The following is a 26,831-nucleotide window of genomic DNA, read 5'->3' on the forward strand; positions in this document are numbered from 1 at the left end:
ATTAGGGTTTTTTTTAGGTTCCTTTGTTCTGTAAAAGCCTTGGTCTAATTCACTTACAGGCTATCTGGGACCGAGAATGCCATTTCTTTACTTATTTATATGTTTGGTTTAAAGCTGTGCACTAATCTCAGTGGAGTTTCTCTATTTTTAGGATCCTGCTAGGAATTTTTAACCAAAGAGTTTTATGCACAATAAGGGCAGGTTTTGTTAGGATTTCTTTGTTTTTGTGTTACACTATCAAAGGCGATATCTGCTCTTTCTTCCCTCTGATAACTTCTTATCTCAGCAAGAGAAAGTGGGACACCCAGGATAGCTGGAGGCAATGGAAGCCTGCCAGCATCTGCTCAGGACAACGCTGACTGACTCTAGCCTGGGTGTGTTAAAGTTAAAATCCCTCGGTGCATGTGAGGAAGTCTGCTTGGGAAGGAGAAATAGGAGAAGGAGAAATAGGATCTGCAACGAGCTGTCTTCTCCAGGAATATACTAAATATACTAAATAGAATTCACCTGGCAAAGACAATCGGAGCACGCATGCAGCTTTCTTGGCAGGTGCAGAGAAGGCCTTTGACATGATTTAATGGTATTTTAAAAAGCAAGCACTAGAAACAAATGGGAGTGTGCTGGGATGAATTAGATGGATTAAGATTCAATGTGATAACCTACCCACCTCAGGAATAACTAATGACCTACCCCAACAGAAATGTCTGCTGGGTAGGGAACGAGGCAAAGCTGTTCACTTTAATGATTTTGCTGGCACTGAAGCCTCTCATTTGGGACGTTCAGCAAGAACAGCTTATAAAAAGCATTGGCTGAAGTCCTTGATCTGTGCAAATTGTCTTGGTTCCTTTGGCACCAGATGTGTGACCCTCTGCCCCACTGGAGGATCCGCCACATTCTGGTAACGAGGCAGAAATCAATGCCAGCCTACGCTTGAGTGGTGTATTGATGGCTGAGGCACACTTGTTGGTAGAAATGCTTTCATCATACCAGGAGCAGGACAGCCTCGGATTTACCATCCAGAAGCCCTGGGACTGCCCCGAATGTTCTGTGTGTGAAGAGGAGGTGGCAAGGCTTAAAATATCTGCAAGGGGCACAGCGGTGTGTGTGGGTGTGGGTCTGACACCCAGTAAGACTCACCTAGGTGGTGTGAGTGCTGCTTTGCTCCTGTGACATTTGAAACAAGAACTGAATGATGGTGTCCCCAAGAACTGTCCTTGAAATGAGTAATTCGCTGCAACTTTGTTTCAGTCTGATAATTATTCACTGGACTGATTCAAAAGGAAAATTATCATGATTTTGGCTGAACAAACTGAAAAAAAACACTAGCATGTATAAGAGCATTGCAATTACTTTGTTTAATTGAAGTCCCTTTTTCTTAACAGTGCCAGGCTGATTTAGTGGCCTGGGGCACAGAGAAACAAATAAAATGAACGGTCAAATGAATGGAAATCCCCTTTCTGCAGCCGCTTACAGGATGAGAACACCAGGAGAAGCATCTATAAATATCAGCCTGGCTCACCGGGAAGATGGTCGGAGGCATGGAGAATCCAGTTGAAAGGAGGGTTGTAACTAGTGGTAAGTTCATCACAGCCTCAGGGGGACCTACAGAAAAACATGGAGCATCACAAAGTGTGGCTGAAATCTCTCCCACAGCCTTCAGCTGGTAGCAGCAGGCAGCAACACTTGCATGGATTCCAAATTTAGGTGGGATGGGGTGGGCTCGGCTGCCCTCCTTTCCTATCTTCTTTTCATGTACTTGCTCCCTACCAGCGTGGGCTTGTGTGACATTGTGCAACCCCAGCTTCTTTCTTTTTTTGCAGAGAATGAGCAATGAAGGGCTGCAGAGTCACTAAGCCCTTGATGGTGAAAGAGCATGTGCACGTGCAGCTGTGGGTGCGTGTGGACAGCTAATTGCAACCCATGATGGTGTGGGGCACATGCAATTTAATACAGCTGAAGGCTCACGGCCTGACCTTCACAAAGGGTACATAAAAATGTCTCCCTTTATCAACCTCAGCCCCTGATTTCAGCTGTGGCACCCCTGAGGCTCTGCCCTGGGTGTGGGAGATGTCTCTGTCCTGCAGCGGGGCCGGGGTGACACCGCACGCCATCAGCTGCTGCCAGCCCCTTTAATCTCTCCCAGGTATGTCAGAAAGCACCCACGTTGTAATCAGACCGAGATGTAGTTATAATGATATCTGATCTGGGAATTTATTCCAAAGCTTTCCTTTTCCATGATGGTTTTCATTTCCTGTAATTTAGAGCTGGAAGCACTTATGGAATATCACATGGTTTTAGTTTACACAGGAAATCAGCTGCAGTTGCGGGAAGATACTGACTTAGGGCTTTTAGGTTTTGTTGTGATTTTTTTTTTTTTTTTAAGAAACAAAGATTGCTTCACAGGAAAACACTGCAGACTTTTTTTTACCTCTGTTGTCTGAAGCCTGCATTCTGCAAAGTGATCTATGATTATATAGGAACAAGCAGTTTATTTCTGTTACACGATAATCGCTTAAAGTGAATGAAGCAATAAATGCCTTTCCTTTTTACAGCGAAGAGATAAACCGAGAGCAGGACAAGCTGTGGAGGAGGGCGAGGGGAGAGGATGCTGGGGCAGCTGCAGCCAGAAGAACTTGTGGAGCAGGAAGTATCGAATAGAGCGTGCATGAGGAGCCCGAGACGACCAGATCAGATTGAAATAGGAAAAGGTGGTTGCTCTTTTTGACTCATAGTCTGCTCTTTTAATCACTCTCTGCGTGACTCCTGGGGACAGGCGGTGCCAGGAATCAAACCCTGCAATGCTGCACAACCCAGAGCATGCTGCAAAAGGCTTCTCCTCCCTGGGGGGACAAGCATGGGGTGAAAGGCTTCTTAATCTTACGGTGCCAGCATGTTTCTCTTTTGGGTTGGGGTGCAAAGAGCTGAAATGTTTTATTATTATTATTACTGTTTGTTTGTTTGATTTTTGGGGGGTACTTTTGAACTGCACCCCCATTGCTTTTCAATAAGTTGCTCATCCGAGCTGGGTGCGCTCTGGCTGGGTGGAGGGACTGGGACTCATGCAGGGGGTGGAAGCTGGCACACTGCAGTAAGAGCTCATCTCTTCCCGAAGGCAGCTCTGCCTGCTCTGAGAGTCTCTTTGGTGCCAGAGAAGAGGGAGATGGCAGGGTGAGAGGAGAACGAGATGGACGGCTGGAGCAAATAGTGTCTAATGAACCATGCTGGAAACACTGTCAGAAGCAAAGAGCTGGATCTGCAGGTCTGCAAGAGCAGAGGAGTGCTGGCTGCTTGCTTTTTGCACACAGAGGTACATTATTATTTTAAATGAATCCAGAGCAGCTGAGGCATTTTTGGACTAAAAGCCAACATAACCATGACCATCTTAATCATCCCCTTGTAAAATGAGCAGCCATATGCGTGAAATCAGCCCATACATTTTATGGAATATCTGTTGTAGGCTGGACAAGTACTTGGACTGAGGTTTATTTTCTCAGGACTTCAACTCCTGAAATATAAACCTTGTAACCTTTCTCTTTGTAAAACCAGAATTTAGAGAGGGGAGGGAGAATTCACCCAAACTGTACACTGTGTGGCACTGCCTCTCACGTATCACCACACTTGACAAAGTCTGGTGCTATAATGGACACTATAAACACTGATTTCTTTACAATTCTGCGTGAACAGCCCTGGTCTTGTTGGGGAAGGAGGTTTAAACAAAGGTGGCATGGCTTATAGTATTTGTTAGTGAGATATCAAAATATTTATGTGCACAGTATTTCTTCACTATACCTTTCAAAAGACTGAGGTTAATCAAAAGGAGCCTGTTCCTTGTCTTAAACAAAATCTCGTCCCAAAATGCCTGCTGCCTAATCCCCAGAAAGCAATATCGGATTTCCTTACTGGTTATTTCTCAGCTAATTGATTCAATATTAGAGGCAGTGTTAGGCTATTTTAGGATTTCTCAGGGCTTGAGAGCTCCTCGTTGACCATACCTCTGCTTGCTTTATGCAAGCATTCCACCATCTGCACTGGAGCAATCCTGGGGTCTCGGCAGGACCGTTCATGTGCATCGTTACACAAGCCCATGAATTTTTGCAGGACCGTGGCCTGATTGCATTTTATGTTGTACCATATCCTGTAATATATCACCTTGTCACTGGCTTATATGTCAGGAGTGCCTTCAGCTACCTGAGCAGACTGATAGAAACACGGTGCTTCATGAAGGCCACAGAGCACTCCCTGCCCTTGTGATCTTCTCTCAAACTTTTCCACTTGCTTATCTTTCATCCTGTTCCATTCCAGTCCTTCAGTGTATCTGAAGATATTCCTCTGGAGGAGGAATATTTACGTGGGACAGTCTGTCTTCTGTCTGTTTTTTGACTGAAAAAACAGATGGTTCCCCACTTCTCACTTTTTTCTGTCTTCCAGAGCACATCAGACTCTCTGCTTCCAGTTGCACAGGGCATAGCCTACATTCCCACTCCTTCAAAGGATGAATTGAGGTAGGCTGTTTTTTTTTCTGGCCACCTCTCTGACCCGCTGTGGTGTGGTGTAAATGCATGTGCAGGCACAGGGCTGGAAGAAGCAGGGTTCCTTTACTATGTGAGGGATGGTCAGCCCTGTGAATGTGGCCTTGAGCAGGGAAAAGGGCGATTCAAAGCATCCTGTGACACCCCATGCACGGTATCAAAAGGAAAATATGTCTGGAGGGTAAAATTATACCGCCTATGTGGAAGAAAAAGGCAGGTTTTTAGCATCGGTTATGTGGAGAAAAGGTTAGTTTTGTTAGGGAAGGTGTGAGCATCTGTCTAAAAGGGAAAGGGATTGAGGGAGCAGACTTGGATTTAGGAGAACAGGTACTGGCTTTGGAATTGGAGAGAGGAATGATTTGGTCCAGGCAGCACTTGTGGACAGTGAAGAGGGTCAGCTGGGAGGGTGAGAAGCCGCTGGCTGATCGTTGTGCTCCAGAGAAGAGACCTCTCTTTGAGGGGTCAGCAAAACATCCTGCTGAAGCAGGATCTGCTTCTGAGCAGATAATTATTTGAGCAAAAGAAAGGAGATGATCCAGAAGATACTTATATTGGGTTTATGTGGCAAGGTTTTGGTAGTGTGAGGAGCTTCAGGGGTGGTCTCTGTGAGCAGAGCCCAGCAGCTGCCCCATGTCAGAGCAGAGCCAGCTCCAGATCGCTCCAAAAGAGAGCTGCTGCTGGCCAGAGCCGAGCCAGGGAGCGATGCTGGGTGGGCCTCTGGGAGAGCAGGTCTAAGAAATGGAATAAATAAATAAATAAATAAAATAAACCTGCTGCACAACAGCAGCTGGGAGAGAGGAGTGAGCACCAGCCCTGCAGCCCCCAAGGTGAGTACAGCAGGAGGGCAGGAGGTGCTCCAGGCACTCAGCAGCAGTTCCCCTGCGGCCTGTGGAGAGGCCCCTGGTGGAGCAGGCTGTCCCCCTGCAGCCCATGGGTCCCCCATGGAGCAGATCTCCACGCTGCAGCCCCCCCATGGGTGGAGGAGCCCCTGGTGGAGCAGGTGGATGTGGCCTGGAGGAGGCTGCGGCCCATGGAGAGCCCCTGCAGGAGCAGGCCCCGGGCTGGAGCTGCAGCCCGTGGAGAGGAGCCCACGCAGGAGCAGGGGTCTGGGGGGAGCTGCCACCCACCTGTGGGGGACCTGTGCTGGAGCAGTTTGCTCCTGGGGGATGGACCCCATGGGACGGAGCCGTGTGGGAGCAGTGTTTGAGGAGCTGCTGCCTGTGGGCAGCCCCCACAGGCTCAGTTCGGGATGGAGGTGAAAGAGGGTGTATGGGGGGGGGAGATGTTTCTAGTTTGCTTTTAGTTCTCACTGGTCTAGTCTGCTAGTGATAGGCAATAAATTGTATTAATCCCCCTATGCTGCATCTGTTTTGCCCATGACAGTAACTGGTGAGTGATCTCCTGGTCCTTACCTCAACCCCTGAGCCCTTTCCATTGTATTTTCTCCCCCCTCTTCCTTTGAAGAGGGGGAGCGAGGGAGCAGTGTGGTGGAGCTCAACTGCACATCAGGGTGACACCACCACAACACCATGCAACGTAATCGCTGGGGGATCTTTGCGAGGGTGTTGGGGCCTCCAGAGCAGCCCTCGCTGTCTTCCAGATGCAGAGGCTCCTACCTGGACACAAACAGGGTATGCTGGGGGACAGGATGTGGTCCTGGGATGCTTGACCTCAATTTCAGTTTTATTTTGTCTGAGGGAGCTCTCCGGGATGCTGCAAATGAGGACAGGCTTCCAGGAAGCTTCTCACAACTTCTTAAAATGTGGCACACCTCCCTTTCGTTCACTCCCTCCCTCCTTGGCATCAGCCTCAAGGTTGAACCAGGCATCCAGGCAGGATCTCTGCGCTCCTGCGTCTTCCTCCAAGTGCCTTATCTTTAGGTAGTCTCTGTGCAAACAGTGTATGTTGGAACACGATGGATTTGTGCAGATGTATTTACCATCCTGAATGCGATTTTAAACAAATTGACATTTTAATATGCATTTATTCCTGTCGCATTAAAAAAACCTGCCGGTATTATGGCAGAATGTGATATATAATGATGTTGTTTAGCGGCAACTCTGTCATTTGGTGTTGTTGACAGTAAAATAAATTAACATAATAAACATAATTTGTTCAAAAACAGCTAAGTAAAAACAGATGGTTAAAATATTTTGGCAGGACCCGTTAGCCCAGGTTTACATGTGTGTTTAGACATTAGTTCTGTTTGCAACATATGTTACATATTTTCTCGATCCCATTTAATATGCAAACACACACCCTTCTCTACAGTTGTATAAACAGGTCCTTTCAGGAGCAGGTGACGGGATGGGTGGAGGTAAGGGGATTTTTTTTCTCGCTCTTCTGACTCAGGACCAGTTTTGAGCTGCGTAAATGGGCGAGGAGAGTAGCCATAGTACTGTGAGAAACAAATAGGACGGAAGGTGGAGCGTAACAACATATTTGTGTACTGACACAACGGGTCTATTACTGGCTGCTGATACCTACTTGTGTAACGCACTGGCCTGCTGCTCGCTCCCCCAGCCGCACCAGAACGTGCCGTCCCCAGCCATCGGGCTCCTTGTCCTCCACCTTAGGCAATGCTCACCGCGCTGCCCTGAGCCCTGGCAGGGTTAGATCCAGCCCCACGCCTCCCTTCTCCTCTCTGTGCAGCCTGAAGTGAAAAGAGAGGGAGCAAGCAAGCTGCTCTTTTACAGGAGTCTATCTAGGGAATGGTGCAAGCTAGGATGAAGTCCTTCTTTTTAACCTTTTCTGAGTTGTGACTGGGCTGATATGGGCACATGAATGCTACGAGATTGCTGATGCTTGAAGGTTAAATGCTTGTCGGTCACTTTCAAGGTACAGCAGGTGAAAGTAAGCTTTGTGCTGCAAGAGAAACAAAGGGCATAGGTACCTGGGCATATTTAAATGAGATTATATTTTATAGAAAACACATATACACGTGCACTTGTGCTTAGGGTGCAGAGAAGGTGCACCTTTTAAACATCTCCAGAGTGGGAGGAGCATGGACTCATGAACCACAAGTGGCACTCAGCACACAGCTGCTACTGCAAAGGTTTGAGCCAGAAGTTAAAGGTGGTCTTCAGCGCCCTTTCAGGAGAGCCTGGGACGTGGCAATACCACGTTGCACCAACGACACAAGGTGAGGTTTGTCAATATGTGGACTGGAGAAATCCAAAAGGATGTCAGGGAGGGTGGTGCCAGCAGTGAGAGCTCTTTTCTGTGCATCAGCAGTAACCTGCACATTCAGGGTGCAGAGCACAAGCACTACAGCACCAGGTGGCCTCCAGCTGTCCCTCTGCCCAGCTCTGTGCCCGTCTTTCTCAATCACCTCCCACTTGGAGCCCTGGCTGCAGGAAAGGCTCCGGATGCCCAGAGAGCGTTGGCTGCTCTCTGGGGAAGCACTTGCTCCATCGTTACAGAAATACGTGAAAAGAGGCAGCGTTTTCAGAGGCTCCTCAAAATGTCACCGTCCCTTCCTTGGCATGGCTCTGCGACCTATCTAATATAAAATATTATTTGTGAAACTTCCTTTTAATTGCTGTTTAATGGCTCCTAATATATTTCAAATAGGCATCTGCAAGTTCATTTTGACATTTATTAGAAGCCATTAGATACCAATTTAATGGTGATTTTATGACAAATGTCTGACATCATTAAAAATGTGATGGTTGATAAATTATAATGTGATGTGCTTTTGAGTGTCAGGAAATTAGACTGTTTCCAAATGTGACTGTTTTTGATGTTGTAAATTAAATTTTATTTCCAACTGATTTATGTTTGCAGGCTCTCAAAGTGAAGTGTATCAGAGGCTGAAGAGTTAGTGAGTAAGCAGGTTCTCATGACGGTAAATCTAGTCAGCCACATCAGCATGGGTCCTAATGGCTCAATTTGGATGAAGGAAGATATTTGGAATAACTTGATTTTTAGAGGAATTTCATGATTTCACCCACCAGTGTCCCAGTAAGTACCTGCCCCTGCATTAGACTGAGCATTCATTTACCACTTCAGTTGTCAGCTCACACAGTGTCACTCATCCTGGGCTGTCACCTCCAGGTACTGTGCAAAGGAAGGGTACAGTGTGGGTCCTGCACACGCATTTTATAGTGCAGGCAGACCCAGGGCCTGTGGAACATGGAGACATCATCAGCATTGTGAATAACAAACACTGTTTTTTCAAAAGCTTTTCATAGATGGCATGGCAGGAGAGGTTTTTAGAGATAACTGGTAAATGTTTACAGGAGGACTCATGCTCCTCTTGAGCATGAAAGGGTAAATGGCAGAGGGGAGAGCTGTGCAAACTGCAGCTGGGTGAAAGAGGCTGCCCCAGGATCCTAACCTACAGGGTTCAGGCAGAACATCAGTGTGGTTACCAAAGGAGCACTCTGTCTCAAGTTGCATGGAAATCCCACATTCACACTGATACGTGCAGAAAGGAAAGGAGCAGAACCATAAGTGCAGCTCAGATTTCAAAGTGATTGCAAGACCTACAGATGTGGGAAAAGATGCTGTTTTACAGAGAGACCCTGGCTTTAAGGAGAACAAATTGCTAAGACTGCTGTGTGTGCCTGGATGGAAAACAGGACTTCTCAGGGACAATGGTACAAGTTAGAGGCAGAGAAGGTCGCCTCATCCTCCAAAGATGGCAAAAGATTTGTATATAGCTGAGGAGATGATGCCTTTGCGATACTTGGGATGAGCAGCTCTGGGCTCTCAAGCATAGCGGCAGGTGCTGACAGCCCTGAGCTGCTCTCCTCACAGAGGGCTTCCCATCTCTGTCCAATGGCCTTGTTCTGAAGGCACCCATCCTGCCTAACAATTCTCCCCACTGCCAGCTTCATCAGACCCTCATGGAATAGCACGGGAACACTAAAGATCTGCCTGGAGACTGGGAGATTGTGTTCCCCAGTCTATGTTTGTGAGGAATGTGCCTGAGTGAGTAAAAAAAAGCTGAAGGCACAGCAGCCTCTGGTTTGGCAGAAATGTCTGCAGCCCCCTGGGGATGCTGGCTGCATGATGCTGGGGAGCCTGACCTTATCAATGCACGTCTTCATCGATGCCCATATCTGTGCCAGGCTCTTTTGCCACAATGCCTTCCCTCAGCCTAGTATGAACAATAATCAAACTCAGTACAAAAGAATATTTTGCTCCATGAGGCCTTGAACTTTGAGATGAAGATATCAAATTGCGTCTCAGCTCCTTTCCTCAACTGTCTGCAGTAACTGCATCTCCATTGACTACAGCAAGACCTTAGAAACCTAACTCAAATATGAAATGAGCTTAACCCGTGAGCTGAATCTTGCTTTCTTTTTCTCTCCAAGTGCAAAAGATGTGAGCGAGCAGCAAGGCCAGCAATGGAGGGAGGCTGCAGATTGGAAGCTGCCACAGGGTCCTGCCCTGTGGGGAGACTGGGGGTTGAGGGCAGGCTCCAGGAAGGGCAGCTGGAGGTTCAAGCAGCGGGCTGGAGCTGGCGATGACCTGGGAGCTGAACTGTAGAGTTCTTGTCAGAAACGCTACCTCTTACCGACCTCTCCCTGCTTCTCCAGCCAACACCACTGACCCGGTAGCCGTGGCACCTTGGGCTGTCTGACAGCTCTGCAAGGAGCAAGACAGAGCCCTCAGGTGTCAGCCATGGCTTCTTCATTAAATTCCTCATGTGCTGCTGAAGTCTGTGGGCATGAAGCTTTGCAGGGCAGGTGGGAGAAAGCATTGATCTGTCAGCTGGCATGGGCTGCCTGCTCCTCCGCAGGCTCTCCCCCTGGCTGGATCACACTGCAGCCCACTGGGGCAAGAGGCCCTTTGGGGCCTTCCCTGTGCTATTGAGGCACTTCTCCTCCTCCAAGCCCAGGCTGTGAGCCTTCCCCAATTAATCTTCATCACAGCATTCCATGTACCTGCAGGTGAGTGGCTCTTACACGGGCCATGAGTCAAAAACAGCATCCTCAGTGTGGCTGTGAATGTTCCCAGCTCTGACATTGAGCCATGTGGCTTTCGGTAAACCAATACTCTTTTTTTTTGTTAAATAAGATGCCCTTTTCTGTACACTGCAAGCATAAACTGGAAGAGCTCCATGAAGTAATTGCATGGTGTCAAAAGCTCCAATAAAATTTTTTTAAACCCATCTGGGAGGTGTTTCCCTAAGAAACTAAAAAGGCTATTTTGGCCCCATTAACCTATTTTCTTGTCTGTTTTTCAAGTCTTTGAAATTCTTTCTTTTTCATTTGGGCAAATGTTGTTTTACCATTGCACAGTGAAGTGCGTGGGGTACTTGAGACAGATCATGCCAGAACAATAAAGGCTTGAGAAAAGAACACTTTGCATTTCCATCGCCGCTGTGAGTCAGGCCTGCAGGTTTTCTGAAGCTGAGCTTTGCTTCTCTGGACTTGCCTCTGCCAGGAGCACTGTACGCAGCCCTGAGGTGGGACTGCACAGAGCCATGCCATGCCACGTCTGCCCTTGTGCACGCTTCTCTCTCGAAGCAGAGGCAGCGACCTCAGTCCCTCCCCAGAGCACAAGCACAGAGGAGCACGGATGCTGTACACCCACGTCTGGCACATGTTAAACATGTACCCTGCAACAGTTTCCCCCAGTTGAGAAACCCATAAATGTCAAATGTCTCACTCCAGGACACGGAAACAGACCTGGGGCTGATCCCTGACGCCCACCCTGGTACTGCTGCTGCCCCCTGTGCCTTGCAGGGAGCTCCTCTGCAGGAGATTTGTGCTGGTTGCGCTTCTCGCCTTTTTCTCCCTCTCGCTCTCTCCCTCTGACTTTCCAGAGAGAGAGAGGTGCTGGCCAGAGCCGAATGCACCATTCCAGGAGAGGAAATACCATTATACTGGCATCATGAATGAGAGGGATCCTAGTGTTGTATTTAAAGCAAAGCACGAGCCCTTGGTGCATCTGGGTTCTGTTCTCAGTCATGCTACAGGTTTTCTCTCAAGTTTGTCCTACTTACTCAGAGTCTCTGTGCCTCAGCTTCTCTCCCTGCAAAACCAGGGCTGCAGTACTTTTCCTACACCTTAAAAGTATTGGGGTTGTGAAAGACTTGGATACCTGAGCAGAGATGTAATTAAAAATGTAAGATAGGGTGGATTAATTATACCCCAGGCCTCCGGTAAGAGAAGCCAAATGTGGTTCTGTGGTTTTATAAGGAAGAAATATGCGTTGGGGCCATGCTGTGTCGTCAGTCTCTGCTCCCCGGTGCTGATGTATGGGGCCGGAGGCTGGAAGCCCGAGGTGGGGAGAGCAGGGACGTCCTCGCAGCTGGGGCTGCCAGCGGGGCTGCTGTCCTGCAGCCAAGCAGTGAGGGCCTGAGTCGGAAAGGTGCTGATGGTGCTGGAGCTCCAGCCAGCCTGGCCCTGTAACAGCCTCTTGGCCAAACAGCCCTTTATGTGGTGTATGGTAATGTACAGATGTGCCTCTATCACCTGAATATTCACCACAGCCCACTCAGACAGATTGGCCTTAAGATGAACACTAGACTTCTTGGCACCCACATATTCACAGAATCACAGAACTGTAGGGGCTGGAAGGGACCTCCAGAGATCATTGGGTCCAACCCCCCTGCCAAAGCAGGTTCCCTAGAGCAGGCTGCCCAGGTAGGCATCCAGACGGGCCTTGAATATGTCCAGAGGAGACTCCACAGCCTCCCTGGGCAGCCTGTCCCAGTGCTCCGTCACCCTCACCATGAAGAAGTCCTTTCACATGTTGGTGCAGAACTTCCTGTGCTCCATTTTGTGCTCACTGCCCCTTGTCCTGTCCCCACAAACCACTGTAAAGAGGTTGGCCAAATCCCTCTGTCTCCCACACTTAAGATATTTGTAAACATTGATAAGATCCCCTCTCGGCCCTCTCTTCTCAAGGCTGAACAGACCCAGGTCTCTCAGCCTTTCCTCACAGGGAAAATACTTCTTCAGATAGACCAGGAGTCTCCCAGGGAGAACACCAGAGCATTCTGCAGGTGCTGTTACGGGTGTGTGTTTGGCTTTCTTGACTTCAATATGCACAGGTGTGTGGCTTGCAGGGCCTGGACCCCCACAAGAAGGGCATGGTGAGCTCTTTTTGGCCTACGGGCCTGATGGTAAAAGCTGAAACCAACTGCAGGTTCAGCGTGCCTGCATTCACCCCGACTTGCTGGCAGCCAGTGCAGCTCCAGTCTTGTTTCTTGTTTTGAGAGGAAGAAAAAATGGATTTGTTCCTGCAAACACAGCTGATCTAGATTTGATTTTATCCAAGTCTTTATATCATTATACGGCCTGATCCCTGCAGTATGTACACAAATCTATATGAAAAAATGAAAAGAGACATTTTAAAATACAGTTGGGCTTTTAAAAGGCCTGCTTAAATTGTGAGAAATCCTGAACTCCTGGCAGGGATTCTGGTATTCCAGCAAAAACTGAAGTCCCTTTACAAGACATTTACATTATTGAGCAATCATAAGTATCCGTAGTTAAATAATGAAAAAACAGTTTTGCTGCCCCTCTGCTAGTGAGTTATCAGGAGAAAATAAACCAAAATGTGCAGTTTATGAGCACCAAAGCAGAGCTCCTGGGGGAGGCAGAAAGCCCGCGAGCAGATTGATGGCAGTGGTGAGCCTCTCCTGTGGAAACATGACAGCCCGGAGAGCAGAGACGAGCGGGGAGCTCGCTCGCAGGCCGAGTAAGAGCTGGCCGGCAGCAGAGCCCTTATTTTCTCTGGATAATTTTTTCCTAAGTGAGCAAATGCCTGCGATAGAAATGTCAAACATTTTCCGAGCGAGATTCCAGGTAGAGAGCGTCGACTCGTGTATCTGAGAAATCACTTAAAGCGCAGACTTCGTGAGCAGATGTCAGTGTTTCGGGTCTGTTTGGCATTATTAAAGGTGCAGGTGGCACACTGGCACTACTGCCTCAGCTCTGGGCGGCAGTGGGCATCGCCTGGGGGCTCAGTATCCCGTCACTCCTCCTGAAACTGCAGGCATGGTGAAGGAGGAAAGCCAGGCTGAGATGAACGATACATCTTGAAGTGCATAACTTGAGTAAAAATGAGGTGTGAAGTCCAATTTTAAAATCACATAATAATGTTGATGTTAGTGGTGTGTGTGCCATTTGTCACGTGTAACAGGAAACGCACCAGATCCTTCGTGTCAGCGTAGGCCAAACCTAGCAGACTGTGAAACCCTAGAGAAGAAAGGGATTTAAAAACTGCACTTTGCCTCCAATCTCTCGGTTTCTTGCTGCCTCACAGATTTCCCCAGGTGCTTTCTCATTCTTATCAGCTCCCAGCGGCCTAGGGCTTGCCATCTAATATATTTTTAGAGTGCATTGGGCCCAAATGACCAGTTCTCAGTGACCCAAACACACCGGGTATGGACAAGGCTGCCTTGCAGGGGCTCACCTCTGTGCCTGGCCTGATCCTGCGGCGTGCCCAGCACCTTCATCTCCCCCAAAAGTGCTACAGACTGCTCTCCTGGCTGAAAGGACAGCTCCCTCCCTGCAGGAACGGGGCAGGGAGCCCAGCAGGGCTCAATGCCCAAGGGAGCATCAGTTCCCTTCTCCGGAGCAGCCCTGTCAGGCTCCTCTCTTCTGCCCTTCCTGAGCAGCAAAGCTCCAGGTGGAGGGGGCCAGGGATTCACATCATGATTTCCAGACCCCCAGTCCTAATGTCAGTGCTACCCCTTGTGCTTAGAGCAGCATGCAGAGACTTTAAAATAAAACCTGGTGAGGGGCTGATGGATTTTATTTATTTATTTTGTTTTTCTTTAAATTGTGAACATTTTACAGCCCAGGTACAAATGTTTGCAGGTCAGTGGAAGCCACGGTGGGACCACGTGTGTTTCTAACCAAAGGCCAGGAATATGTGTGTGTGTGTGTGTCTGTGTGCTGGGCGAGCTTCATGCCAGGTGGCAGCTGGGACTGAGGCGTTTTCCTTAGGATTTTTTTGCCTCAGGCCCTCAGACTGCTGGGGTTGGAAGGGTTGCTGGAGTAAGAACACGAGGTGAAAGCTCTGGAAAGCACAGCAAGGTCCCACAGGTTTAATTTGAACCTTCTCAAACCACGTGAATTTGGCAGGTTGAGTTTCCAAGTTCATCTGGCTGAGACACAGAGGAATCAAAGAGAAAGAAATCTTCTTTTTAGTTGTTTCCAGGTGGAGCGAGATAACTTGTCTGGCAGCCTCTCAGTGTCCCAGAAACGTGTGATGATCGGTGCCGAAGTGCTTGCCCCTACCCTCTGGGGGAGAGATCAGCATCTGCAATAAACTTGCATTGTCTAAAACATGCCCAGAACAAGAGGATGCTTTTCAAAAGAAGCTGGCGAGTTCTCACCGCTGCCTTCAGCGGCTGCAGTTGAGCCAGCTGCTTTAATAGGGACTTCAGTGTACGCTCTGCTTCCAAAAGAGCAGACCCCCCTTCCCATGTAAAAGGCAACAAGCAACCTAGGGGGAAAAAAGTGTTTGCAAACACGGTTGTTTCCTTCGAACTGTTTGTTACACGGCTTTCCTTCTCAGCTGGCGCTGCTTTGACAAGCGCGTGTGACTATTTAACGTGGTAATTAAATGCCTTGTGCCACCAGCGCTGGCCCCTCTCAGCACTGATCTGAGCGCTCTCAATGGATCCGGTGCCTGTGCGAGGGGCAAGGAGCAGCACGGCACAGCCCGAGCTGGGCACTGTCCCCCAGGGCAGCGGCCCCATCCCGAATCGCAGCAGCTGCCAGCTCCCTTCAGCTTCTCCAGGAAATGTCTAGCCCAGCAGAAAATGAGAGCTGAAGCAGGAGCATTAACTCTTTGCTTTTCTTTGGGGAAATCCCAGGGGAAAAAAGAAAAAAAAAATTAATTCCTCAGTCATATCCTGGAAGAGTGGTTTGCGTAAGGGATGTTTAGCGATACTGAGAGCCATTTACACCTCCCTATGTGATAAAATATTATGATGATTTATTGCATGAAGAACCTTTTGATTGTATTTAATGAGCTCCCATTATATCCATTTATTAGAAGAGAGCCAGTCCTCACTAAAATAATTTCCAGTGTTAAACTGGAAACATTATTAGACGTATTGGGGGTTACAGAAGTCTCATATATGGGAAACGAATGAGTTCACCTGAATGTGAAAGTGTGAGCATCCCTTTAAACATGAGGAAGACAACAGACAGCAATCGCTCAGCTTTCCAAAACTTAAGTTTTAGCTCTGGTCAATGCTTATTTTCGGGTACTGCATTATTTCTGCGAGCAGCCTTGTTTTCACATTAAGAAATATGTTCGCTGAGGTAAAAGGATCCCAGTTGCAAGTGGATAAGCAGAGTTTGTAGTAGATGTTAACTCAATTCTGCAGCCTGAAAATAAATGATGGAAGGGTTTTTGTCCCAGGGAAGTGGGGTGACAGCTTTGTGCCTGGCTCTCACAGCACCTTGGGCTTCTCTCAGAATGATTTATTTTTCACTTTACTCTGTATTTATTAAATGGTTTGTGTGATGCATTAGAGAGGCTGGAAACAGCAGAAAAATCCCTTTTCCTCATGCACTGCAGATAGCCAGCTACAGGAACACTTTGAAACCCAGCATTACCGGGGCAGGGTGAGTGTCTAACACACTTTTATTTCCTGAGCTACACAAGAAGGGAAAACTCATTGAAATGTTTATGTGTTTATGCTGGACAGGACAGCCTGAAAACTCTGCTGAATGACACAAGAGGAGGTTAATGTAATTTAGAGACACTGATCAGTAATCACACCATAAAGAAAGTCGTGTTGTTTTGTTTTTTTTTCCTACTTCCCCAGCTCCCACTGACTCCATTGTCCACTGCTGTCAATAGGAATGAGTGTAGTGTCTGCAGTGCTGAGCCTGACATTTTAATGAGCTGAAGTACAGGATTTGAGCAGCACTGAATACCCCAGCCTCTATAGATTACACAGATCTGGGGGAGTGGGAGAGGGAAAGAGAGAGAGAGAGACAGGAAAAAACACTCTTTTTTGGCTAGCTTTACACCAACTGGCGTTGAGAGAGACATCAGCAGGTGATAGGATCAGATCCAAGTCTGGAATTTTTCCTTCAAAATGCCTGCAAAAGCCACAGCTTGCAAAGGGGCTGAATAAAACATGAGGTGAAACATTGTGCCTGCCCCACTCGTACTGTGAAGAGAAACCAGTGAACAGGGGTGCCACTTCCCTGCTGCCTTTAGTCCCAGAAATTACAGCTTGGCCACTCCACAACTGGCCAACAGATGCCCTCGATACACTGGAAAGCTTATTTCAAAATTTCTGTGATTGTCTCACAACTTTTTTTCCTAACAAAAATATTGCAAACAGTGCCTGACCATTGGCTCCATTGGGCAAATAAATAATTACTGTGGATATTTGTACTATATGTGTTAGACAGTCACGTTGCAGTACAGCTTGGAGCACCTGAAATGGAGCAGTTGAGTGGTCTGTGTGGTCACGGAGCCACAAGTGACACCCAAGGGCTGACCTAAAGCGTCCAAGGTAGGTGTCAAAAGGTGGGAGGTGTGACCTCACCTTGCCTGCATCAATTGGAGTAGGAGGTGAAGGGATCTGTGCTCCTCTCACAAAACAACTTCTCATCTGTAAGGTGAAGCAAATCCCTGTGGTAGTCTTTTTTTTTTTTTTTCTTTTCTTTTCTCTTTTCCCTTCCCTTCCCTTCCCTTCCCTTCCCTTCCCTTCCCTTCCCTTCCCTTCCCTTCCCTTCCCTTCCCTTCCCTTCCCTTCCCTTCCCTTCCCTTCCCTTCCCTTCCCTTCCCTTCCCTTCCCTTCCCTTCCCTTCCCTTCCCTTCCCTTCCCTTCCCTTCCCTTCCCTTCCCTTCCCTTCCCTTCCCTTCCCATATCCCTGACACCACAGTGCCAGGTTTGTAGGATTTTCCTCTCCGTAGCCCCGTGGGATGTTCCTCCCATCAGAGCAGTGTGTGTGTATCTCACCTCTCTAAAACAGTTTCCCTCCATTGCTTCATTTCCCAGAGGGCGATCAGCTGCCGTGGGTTAGCAGAAACACTCAGCCACTATCACCTGCCTTAATTTGGGTTTCATCCCCAGGAAGACTGCAGTGTGCTGAGATCACCGTGCCGCTGCTGACGTGCTGCCAGTGGTGCAGGGATCACCGACCGCAGCCAACTCTCCCTCCTCGTGTCCTGGCCGTGCTCGACAAAGCCCACGCAGAGCAGGCGCTGTGCCTCCAAGCTGTGCGAGCCTAACGCAGGACAAGTTTCTGGCTCTGATGCACGTTATTTTTATACCTGGAGCAGTTTTGTGTAGGCCAGGGGGACTTCCAGGACTGCTAACTACCACCTTCAGATACTTGGCACCGTTCAGAGCGGTGCGTCTTCACATAAAGCGCATTTTTTCCTGCCCATAAATTCATCCCGTTACATCTAATCTTAGCCCCAAATGAGCCACCCTCAGTGTTTATAGCTTTCGAATGCTTGCAGAGGGTTATCATATCCTCCTCCTTTAGTCATCGCTTGGCCAAGCTGCTTGTGCTGAATTCTTTCAGCCTTTCCTCACCCCGCCGTTCCCTCCCACCGGTCACTCATGGGGGTGTCCTCTGCTGCCTGCAGCACCCCAGGCCTGAGGAGCACAGAAACGATGCCAGGAGCCCAGGTGCATGCCCCTTGCCTGTCCCAGCACATCCTCTAGCTTTGTTTAACAAGCACCCTTCCTATTTCCAGCCTGCCCGGTCACACAGGCAGGAGCAGCAGTGGCCAGCTGACCCGCGTGGCCGTGCAGGGTGAGGATTTCCAGCTCCTGCAGTGACCTGCAAGGTGCCCCAGGGTCCTCAGGAGAGATGATCAGGGGTTATTTCCAGGCAGCTCTTTGAGATTAGACACAAGAAGGGACGTGTCCTGATTTTTGGATGTTGAGTGCTTGTAGTTTCCGTCAGTGATTCTGGCCATCCCGCTGCCTAAAGAACAGAGCTCTTGAATTTCACCTCTGAAATTACTTTTGTGGAGGTGACCGAATTTCAGCGCTTTTGGAACTGCTTGCAGGCACGTGTGTGCATTATTGGTTGTGTGAGTGTTCTGGTTTTGGAGACAGAGACCAGGCAGAGGGACACTGGTACTCCACACAGCACAGGGGGGATGAGAGGCGTCACGGGGAGCCTGTGGCCTTGCTTGGGAGTGAGGGGGCTGTGCTTCAGCCAGCAGGCTGTTGCATATTTTCCTTCTTCAGAAATAGCCCGAACTGTCTCACACCTCCCTAAGCTGCTTTCCCGAATCCAACCGTTTAATCAAACTGGGCTTTATTTTTTCATTCTTTACGTAAAGTTACTCCTGGTTCACGAACATTTTCGGCAGCTGTTCTCAGCCTTTCATCACCGCACCTCTCGCTTCCTCGGGGCTTTTTCCCACTCGACGACGGAGGCATCGTGTCTGCCAACACGAAGTGAGCATTCTTAATTTCACTGCCCTGAGCCTTTAGAAAACTGGCTCTTCAGCAGAGAATGGCTTACGTTTCACTCGACTGCAAGCGATCCTGCAAACTAATATTTACTAAGTCGGACTTAATCCGTGGAAGGTTTCCCATACCCAGCTGTCTGGCACCTGGGCAAGCAGGGCCAGCTCCACAGAGAGGCTGAGGCAACGTGACCAGCCTGCAGATGACACAAAGGAGTCACACACACAAACTCCCCCTGCCTTGTCCCCTCAGCTCTCCCCCCTCTGGCTTCCCCGGCACGCAGGGGAGGAAGGTCATCACCTCGTCAGCACCAAATGGTCGGGGAGATGACCTAGAAGATCGTGAGGTCTGCAACTCCTCATGCTGGACATCAAACCCAAATCTCTCCACAGCTCTATAGTGTCACAGGGTAAAGGCAACTCAGTGCTGCCTCCACCAGTTCTGCTTCAGCACAAGAGCTTCCAGGGCTGGTGCGCCTTGTGCAGAGCAATCAGTGGAGCACCCTGTGTCTTGGGGTCCGTCAGGGAGGGGAGCACAGCACAGCACAGAAGTAGGTAGGAGGGCGAGGAGTCCTGCTGCAATTGCTGGGATTCATGGAAAATTCCCCATGTACAGCCCTGGGTTACTGGGAAAACTCAAGCACCTGTAGCAACAGTGGGATTCCTCCCTCTCAATCAGACTGCCATAGTGGAGACATACACCTTGGGCTCCTTCAAAGTCAGTGGGGAAAGGGAAAAAACATTTGGATACAGTCCTGATTTACCTACCTCTTTACAGATGAGACAATTCAAATACTAGAATCCAGCAGCTGAGCTCAGTAGGGCTCTGCTGGCTACAGATCTCACCCATGGTGAATGCTTCTCCAAAGCATGGAGCCATGAGCTGGACTCAGATGTAATCACCTGAAGGCTGCGAGCCTGAAGGCTGACAATGGACAAAAGAAGGGGTCAGCAGGGCATTGCAGTGGTCACAGGGACAAAACCCTTTATAGATGGTTCCATGCCCTCTCTTATCTTACCCATTCCTGGTCACCTCCTCTGTATGCAGGAATAAAAGATGAGGAATTATTGGGCTTTCAGCTTTAGCAAGTGCCACAAAAACCGAGGAGAGGAGCCCAAATGATGTAGCTAACCTGGCTCTCAAGTCTGTGCTTACCCAACACCAGAACCAGGGGAAACAGCCCTGAGGCATCCTTTTGGTGGGCGGGGAGCCAGTGCATGTCCCCTGATGTCAGTGCAGTGCTGCGCCCAAGCTAACAAATCCAGGGCTTATTAGCTCAGGTGCAATGCCAGCAAATGTGTCAGTACTGCCTTCAGACCCACACTGCCTCGTCTGTGCAACACAAGGCTGCACCTTGTGCTGTTACCAGCTCCCTGTGCATGGGCAGCTCTGGGCTGTTAGGGTGTATACGGCTCAGGGTGTATATGGCTCATAACCACTGCTTGCTTCAGGCCAAATGTGCAAGGCTCACCTCCCTCCCACTTCTATATACACAGTAAGAAACACCATAAATAAGTCATTGCACGTGAGAGAGAAGAAAGTCCAAGCCTGGTTTTGGTCACCCATTTGGATCTATGCTTTGGGAATGAGCAGACTGCCAACACCCCACTCCTGGTGCTTCCTTCGGGCTGTGCGGCTTCACCCGGGCCATAAGTATCCCATCCCCCAGCCTGTCCACATCTCTTCCACTGCACCACGTTTGTCCCAGCACTTCTGGCCTCCCTTTATATCTCCCTATTTTTAGCCTTCAGATTTCTGGAGACACCTGTGCCTGTACCCCGTTACCTCCACTGGGAGGTTTTTGGGACATGTGTACCCCTGAGTGCCTGAGGGAAGGCGTTGGACTTGGCCAGCCTCGCTCAAACTGACCTCACTCTCGTAGTTCTCATGTCCTAGACAAGGTACTAAAAGGCATCTTACAGGTTGAAATTGTTGTGACCCCAAGATGCTTTCAAGAGATATGATGTCCGTGTGTGAAAACACACTGTCACCAGCACTACGTGGCAGGAACACCACCGTTGGTTACTCCATTTAGCCCTTTCCAACAGCTTTCCCACTGCAAGGTGTGAAGCACCTGAGCATTGTTACTACTCTAGTATAAGTTACTTGAGTAAGCAAATGAAGTGCTTAAAAAACATAGTTGTGTGTGTGATGGTGGCCAGTTTCTCTGCAAACCACTGTGCTGCCATGACCTGGTTGTGGAGTACAAGCCCCCCTCCAACAGCCCTGTCCCTGGCTCCCTGCAGGAGGAGGCATCAGCACCAGCCCTGCTCTGAACCCGAGCCCCACACGCCAGCAGAGGCTTTCCTCCTTCTCCTTTCATCACCTCAGCCGAGCTGACATTGCCTGCCCCCAAATCTCCTGTTTCCCCCGGCAGGGGACGGGCTGGAGGAGCCGCACGAAGCCCCCCGGCCTCGCCCTCACGGCCGCCGCCCTGAGGGGGAGCCGCGGCCTGGAGCTGGGCGAGGCGGAGGTGCCACCTGCCGGCCGCAGGGCCCCATGGCAGCGGGCCCCGGCCATTTGTGTGGCCCCAGTCACACTTGACCCTGTTGTTTTTTTGTGGTTTGGTTTGGTTTGGTTTCTAACCATGTTTTTTGGCGTGCCCTCAGTGCCGAGGAGGCGCGGTGTCAGCCCGTGTGAGGTGCGGTGACCGCGGCGCACATGGTGTGGCGTGAGGGTGAAACGAGAACGATCTGCCATTAAACTCAAACAGGGCCGGCAGCCTGCTGCTGCTCAATGTAAAATGGAAACACATTGTAGTCACGCAGTGCTGGCATTGCCCCAGCAGTTTTTCCTTGTCTCTCTCCCCTTCCCGGATGCCATCTATTAGGGGCATCTTCTCACCAGCAGGCATCCTCAGCCTGCCTTCCCTGGGCTCTGCCGTCCTCCCCACACACAGCTCAGTCCCTGCTCTGGAACATGCTGCTTCAAGGAATTTAAACATTTCTTAATGAGTTTGGCTAAGCGAGGGGAAGATTTGGTGGATAACCTTTGGGTGGAACAAAGCTGGGGACAGGAGGACGCTGCATGCACTGGTATGTTCCCAGAAGGTCCACCTCAGTCATATCCAAATATGACTGGATATGACCAGGATATTTCTCAGATATGACCTCAGTCATATCCAACATGGGACATCCTGCTTTGGAGACATGACCTGCAATCAAATCTGCTGCTACCAGCTTCTCACAGACCACTGCCTGTTCTGTGTTATTGTACATGAGGCAGCTGCAGGAAGAGCCTCAGCTGAAATAATGCATGTGTTTTATGAAACATCAGCAAGTAGGGTTTATTGGGAAAGGTGGTACCTCATTTGACCAACCTATGCAGGCTCCTCAGAAACCTCACCTTATTATGTCTTTGCACATATTTTACAGACAAACTGTAGATCTTCTATGGTATGTACTCTGTCCAAACTAGTAGCAAAACATATCTTTAGTAACCTTACTGAGAGAAAACAAAATATATATATACACATTTTATAAAAAAAAAAAATGAAGCAAAAGGAATTTACATCTGCTGGTCAATACTCCAGCTGTCAGAGGTCTAACACACTCTGCTCTCCTTGCCATGACACGTTCCTGCTCCCCTGCACCCCCCACATACCCTGGCTTTGCCTGCTTGCCTGTGTGCACCACCTGAATAAGGAAGCAGGGAGCCTCTGGAATCCTTTTTCTTTGGATTTGGTTAATTATTTTTCCCCAATGGCCCAGGCAGTGAGATTGACTTGGTGATGGTTCAGAGGTTCTCATCTTCACAGCCTGGAGGGCTCCCACTTGTCTCTCTATTGTTCAGGCTCTGGACTCCCAAAATTTGTTCCTGTGCTCTGTAATTTTGGTGTAATTTTGGCCAGTTTTTCTGTGCCTCGCAGCACTCAGAGTGTTGAGTGTTGCATCTGCTTTTGCAAAGTTCATCTTGCAAGTCTTCATTCATCCAGTAATCATACGTTGGCAGAATGTCTGACTCTATCTAAACACAAAAGCATTATAAAAATTAAGTCTATTTTTCTGGAAATCCTGATTCTAAAGTAAACCAGAGGCTCCTGGATAAAGTCAAAACCTCAGGCTATTTCTGGTAGTCTTCTTTTTGCAAAGTGTGCTAAATTGCTTAGTTTTTATTCCTCTGGTGTGGTACGGTGTGGCACAGTTCTGCTTCTGGTCTGCAGCCAAATTTTAAAAATCCTCTCTGAAATAGAGAATCATCTTTCCCAGATCACTAATAAATCATGCAGAAAGAATCATGGAGGAAAAAAAAAAAAAAAAAAAAAAGACTTCAATGAGATGAAGGTAGCAATCAGAGTTGGAAAAAGGAAAAGTATTAGAACTAGTTTAGATTTTTCTTGGAAACTACTTGCATAAATGACTGAAGTTCAAAAAGCTCTAAAAGTAAAAGAATAAAATATTGCCTGGGCCCCCATAAATAAGCCAAGCCAAATCAATTACTTTTCTCTCTATAAGTCACGAGCAATTTATAAAGCGCAGAATGAACAATGATTTCTGTGAGAACAGAGGCACTTATAATAAAGTGTTACCACTTCAACAACATTATTATATACAGCATCCAATTTATGGAGCTGGGCAGCAGGAACCTTTCTTTGCAGCAAGTTGCCATTACCGAGAGTAGCGATCATATCAAGGCTACTATATGTTTATTGGCTGCACAAAGACAATTAACAACCACACAAGTAAACAGTTACCCGTTTGCATAGTAAATACCTAAATTAAAGGGATTAAATATGAGTGCTGCTATCACAGCTCAAGTGGCTCAGCAATTGCTGCTGGAAAACCGATGTGCTGATTACTGCAGCCTGGAACCAGGGGCTGCAGGGGGGGGCTGAGCAAACACAGCCCCCGTGGTAAGTGTGAAATTGAAGGCAAACAGCTTCAGCTCTGAGTTAATTCATCAGGTATGAGCCAGCATTATGGAAAATGGGGACACCACAGGTTGCTTTCTTCTCCCTCCCCTCGCTTTCCCAGCATTGCACATTGCCCAGGAGTTTTTGGGGGTGCAGGTCGTGTTTGTAGCACTCGCAGCAGCAGCCAGGCTAGGTAACCCCTCACGGCCTCTTACAGCTTGGTTGAGACTTCAAATAAGCTACTTGAAGTTTTCTTCAAATGCTCCAGTTGCTTATTGTGAAGAGAGAAGACGACAGAACTGTTCCTTATGTGTAAATATCGTGTCTTTTAGCAACAGGATGTAAGAAACTCGTCCTTGCTGTGGGAACATATCCCTGCTCTAGCCTGAGGGGTGACACTGAGCAGGAAGGATTTACAGAGCTTTGTACAGGCCACACTGTAGGGTCTTGCCAAGAGAAACGGGTGCTTTCTGCTGTTTGTCCGTGAGTCAGGACTGCACGTGAACCTTGAGTCTTGGGGCTGCCCTTACATTATGACTGGCTGCAGAAGCAGGATGGGGCCATCTCTGCTCCTTGGGCTTAGGGAGAGCACAAGATTTGGGGTGGAAGAGTGTGAAGCTGATTTTTTTTTTTTTTTTTGGCAATGCTATTATTATAGGGTCAGGACACTTTGCTTAGAGAAAAACTGATGCTGTGACTACACTACCCCACTGCAGGCAGAACTTAGCCACAGATCCCATGCAAATTAGGAAACTAAAAAGGTTGGGAATGTTCATCTGTGCAGGGCAGCATCCTGGGCTCAGATGATCAGCCACATGCTGCTGCCCTGTGAAAGGCAAAGGGGACCTCATACCCAAAAGGGATTCCCTGCAGCATCAGCTCTCAGCTGCCAGCACCATACTGGGGGAGCAAAACAGGTGAACAAGGGCTTTGTGTTTGAGTAGTGACCTGGGTGTGCAGGCTGCTGCCTCCTATTTCTGGGCTGTGCTCAGCTATCCCGCTCCCATCAGAGCACCACAGGCTTTCAGAAGAGTTCAGAATCAGCTTTCACTGTACTACATGTGGGTCCCCAACTCCTGCCCCACTAAATACACGTTTGTGAGACTGGTGGTGTACGGAAACAAGCCGCCCCCCCCAGAATGTAAAAATTAGTTTTAATCCCCACTACCTCCCTTCCATCTTCCTTCCCCTTCTGTCTGAAGCATATGGGCTGCAAATTTTTCGGACAATGTTTTATTTGCTGTTTTGGCATGCTAATGCGTCCAGCCCATTTCACTGCTAGCAAAGCCTTACATGTGCAGGAATGTGTGTGAAATCAAAGAGCAATATTTTTAAGTCAGGACTGATCAGTTCTAAACCACGGGAGATAAGATTCGGAATCCTGGCTCGAGACTGGAAGCTGTGAGATCAACAGAATTTGCATTTCAGGGAACCACGTTGATAAATAACAAATACATTAAGGACAATAAAAATATTTTATGTTCTCCACAGCTTTGAGTTGCTTTCAAAGTTTTCCTTTACAAAGTTAGGAGCAAAGCACGAAGAAAGAGGTTGGATTCTGTTCCAGTTCCAGGAACTGGGACACAAGATACCAAATCGGTTAAAAATTACGGGAACTCCAAAAGCTGACAACATTTAATTATATTTCACTGCCTGCAGGCCCCTGTGCCTGCTGTCACCCTTTTTAGCTGGGTTTGCAAAAGCTTTAGAGGTGGATGTTGCCCTTCAGCAGCACTTGGAGGACTGATAGCGTTTTCAAAAAAAAAACCAACAAAAATAAATGATGCTACACTGACAGAGGGAAAAACAAGGTCAATCATGCTATGCAAATCAGCTCTCTGTTAGAGAGAAAATCAAAACAGAGGAACGTGCTACCCCCACGGTATAGATTGAGCATGAATAAACAAAACTTAATTCCTGCTTGATTTTATCACGAGAGGGTGAAAGAGAAAAATGCATAGGTGCAAAAGTACTTAGACAATAGCATGAAGGCAGCAGTGACTTTGGAAACCTCTCAGTGCTTGAAAAATTATCTTGTCACTAAAAAGCCCTGCATTTTCAAACTAAGAGTGTATCTCTTCCAGAAGCTATAGTTGAGGACTTCTGAGGAAATAGCAGTATGGGACACTGCATAGGAAGAATCTTGGCTCTGAATATTGTTGCTGCCCTTTTATTGTGTTATTTTCAGTTCTTGACAAAAAACAGTATGAAAAGAAATACACCAGTTCTGAAAATTTACCTGTAATATCTCTCATCAGCTGAACTGTGTTTGTGTGCTTCTGTACTTCTGATTTATTTAGTTTAAGGCTACCTTAATTTCTTGACTGATCTTTCAGAACAAGACTAATTTTAACTATGGAGTGATATTTACTGCAGACTTTGATTAAGTCTCCACCTTTCACATTTAGAGATCCTACTTCACTCCCTTGGGCCTAAGAGGAGAACTGCAAGACCAGCAACAGTCCCCACTCCAGGTGGTCACTCTTCAATGAGGCAGGAGGAGTTTCCAATGGCTGCACTGCAGAAGACAACTTACTCATGCTGGCAGGAAGCAAAACGTGAAATCCACTAGGCCACCAGAGGGGAACCACACAAGTTGTTATAGAAATGCCAAATGCCTGGAAAACGTTTCAAGCAATAAAGATTTTTTTTTTCACTTGATTACTCTATCCAATATGCTAATTAGCTGAAAGAAAACAATTCTGACTTCAGTGCTAATTGAAAAGAATGAACACAATGCCATACTCATTTTCAGTTCAAGTTTTACTCCCAATTGCACAAAGGTTGAAAAGGTTTTCAAAGGTTGATAATCAGCATAATTTGGTTTCATGTATAAAACAGGGCAACTCAGAAGATACAGGAGCTGTGTGACTGTTCCAACATGCAGCATGGAAGTGTTGTACAACCTACTTTTATCTCATACAATGTTTTTTTTTTTCCAGATTATCTGCTTGCCCAATTATAACTCTGTACAATACCCACAGACACCTAAGGTTAAAGTATTTCGATAAAATACCATGTTATGGAAGATTCCAATGAATTCGTACAGTTTACAGTACAAAATAATGACAAG

The 26,831-nt window shown here is 47.9% G+C and overlaps 2 long non-coding RNA genes across 8 annotated transcripts; one reads left to right on the plus strand and one right to left on the minus strand.

Annotated features, from left to right (window-relative positions):
- Window positions 1-637: 637 nt before the first annotated feature.
- LOC137852180 (uncharacterized) lies at window positions 638-26,831 on the plus strand. 7 transcript variants are annotated; one of them, XR_011093703.1, is made up of 6 exons: window positions 638-898; window positions 1,383-1,575; window positions 1,821-2,143; window positions 2,553-2,708; window positions 3,113-3,307; window positions 4,429-14,119. It is a non-coding gene; the product is annotated as an uncharacterized lncRNA (long non-coding RNA). The 7 variants fall into 7 exon arrangements; XR_011093706.1 differs by adding an exon at window positions 26,167-26,831 and having other exon boundaries at window positions 639-1,575; window positions 4,429-4,502; XR_011093705.1 differs by having other exon boundaries at window positions 639-1,575; window positions 4,429-4,502; window positions 6,231-14,119.
- On the minus strand, window positions 14,247-19,272 carry LOC137852181 (uncharacterized). The gene is made up of 3 exons (XR_011093708.1): window positions 17,434-19,272; window positions 17,017-17,082; window positions 14,247-16,561 (listed from the first exon to the last, which is right to left on the minus strand). It is a non-coding gene; the product is annotated as an uncharacterized lncRNA (long non-coding RNA).

This window comes from Anas acuta, chromosome 2, assembly GCF_963932015.1.
Source record: "Anas acuta chromosome 2, bAnaAcu1.1, whole genome shotgun sequence".
Lineage (NCBI taxonomy): Eukaryota > Metazoa > Chordata > Aves > Anseriformes > Anatidae > Anas > Anas acuta.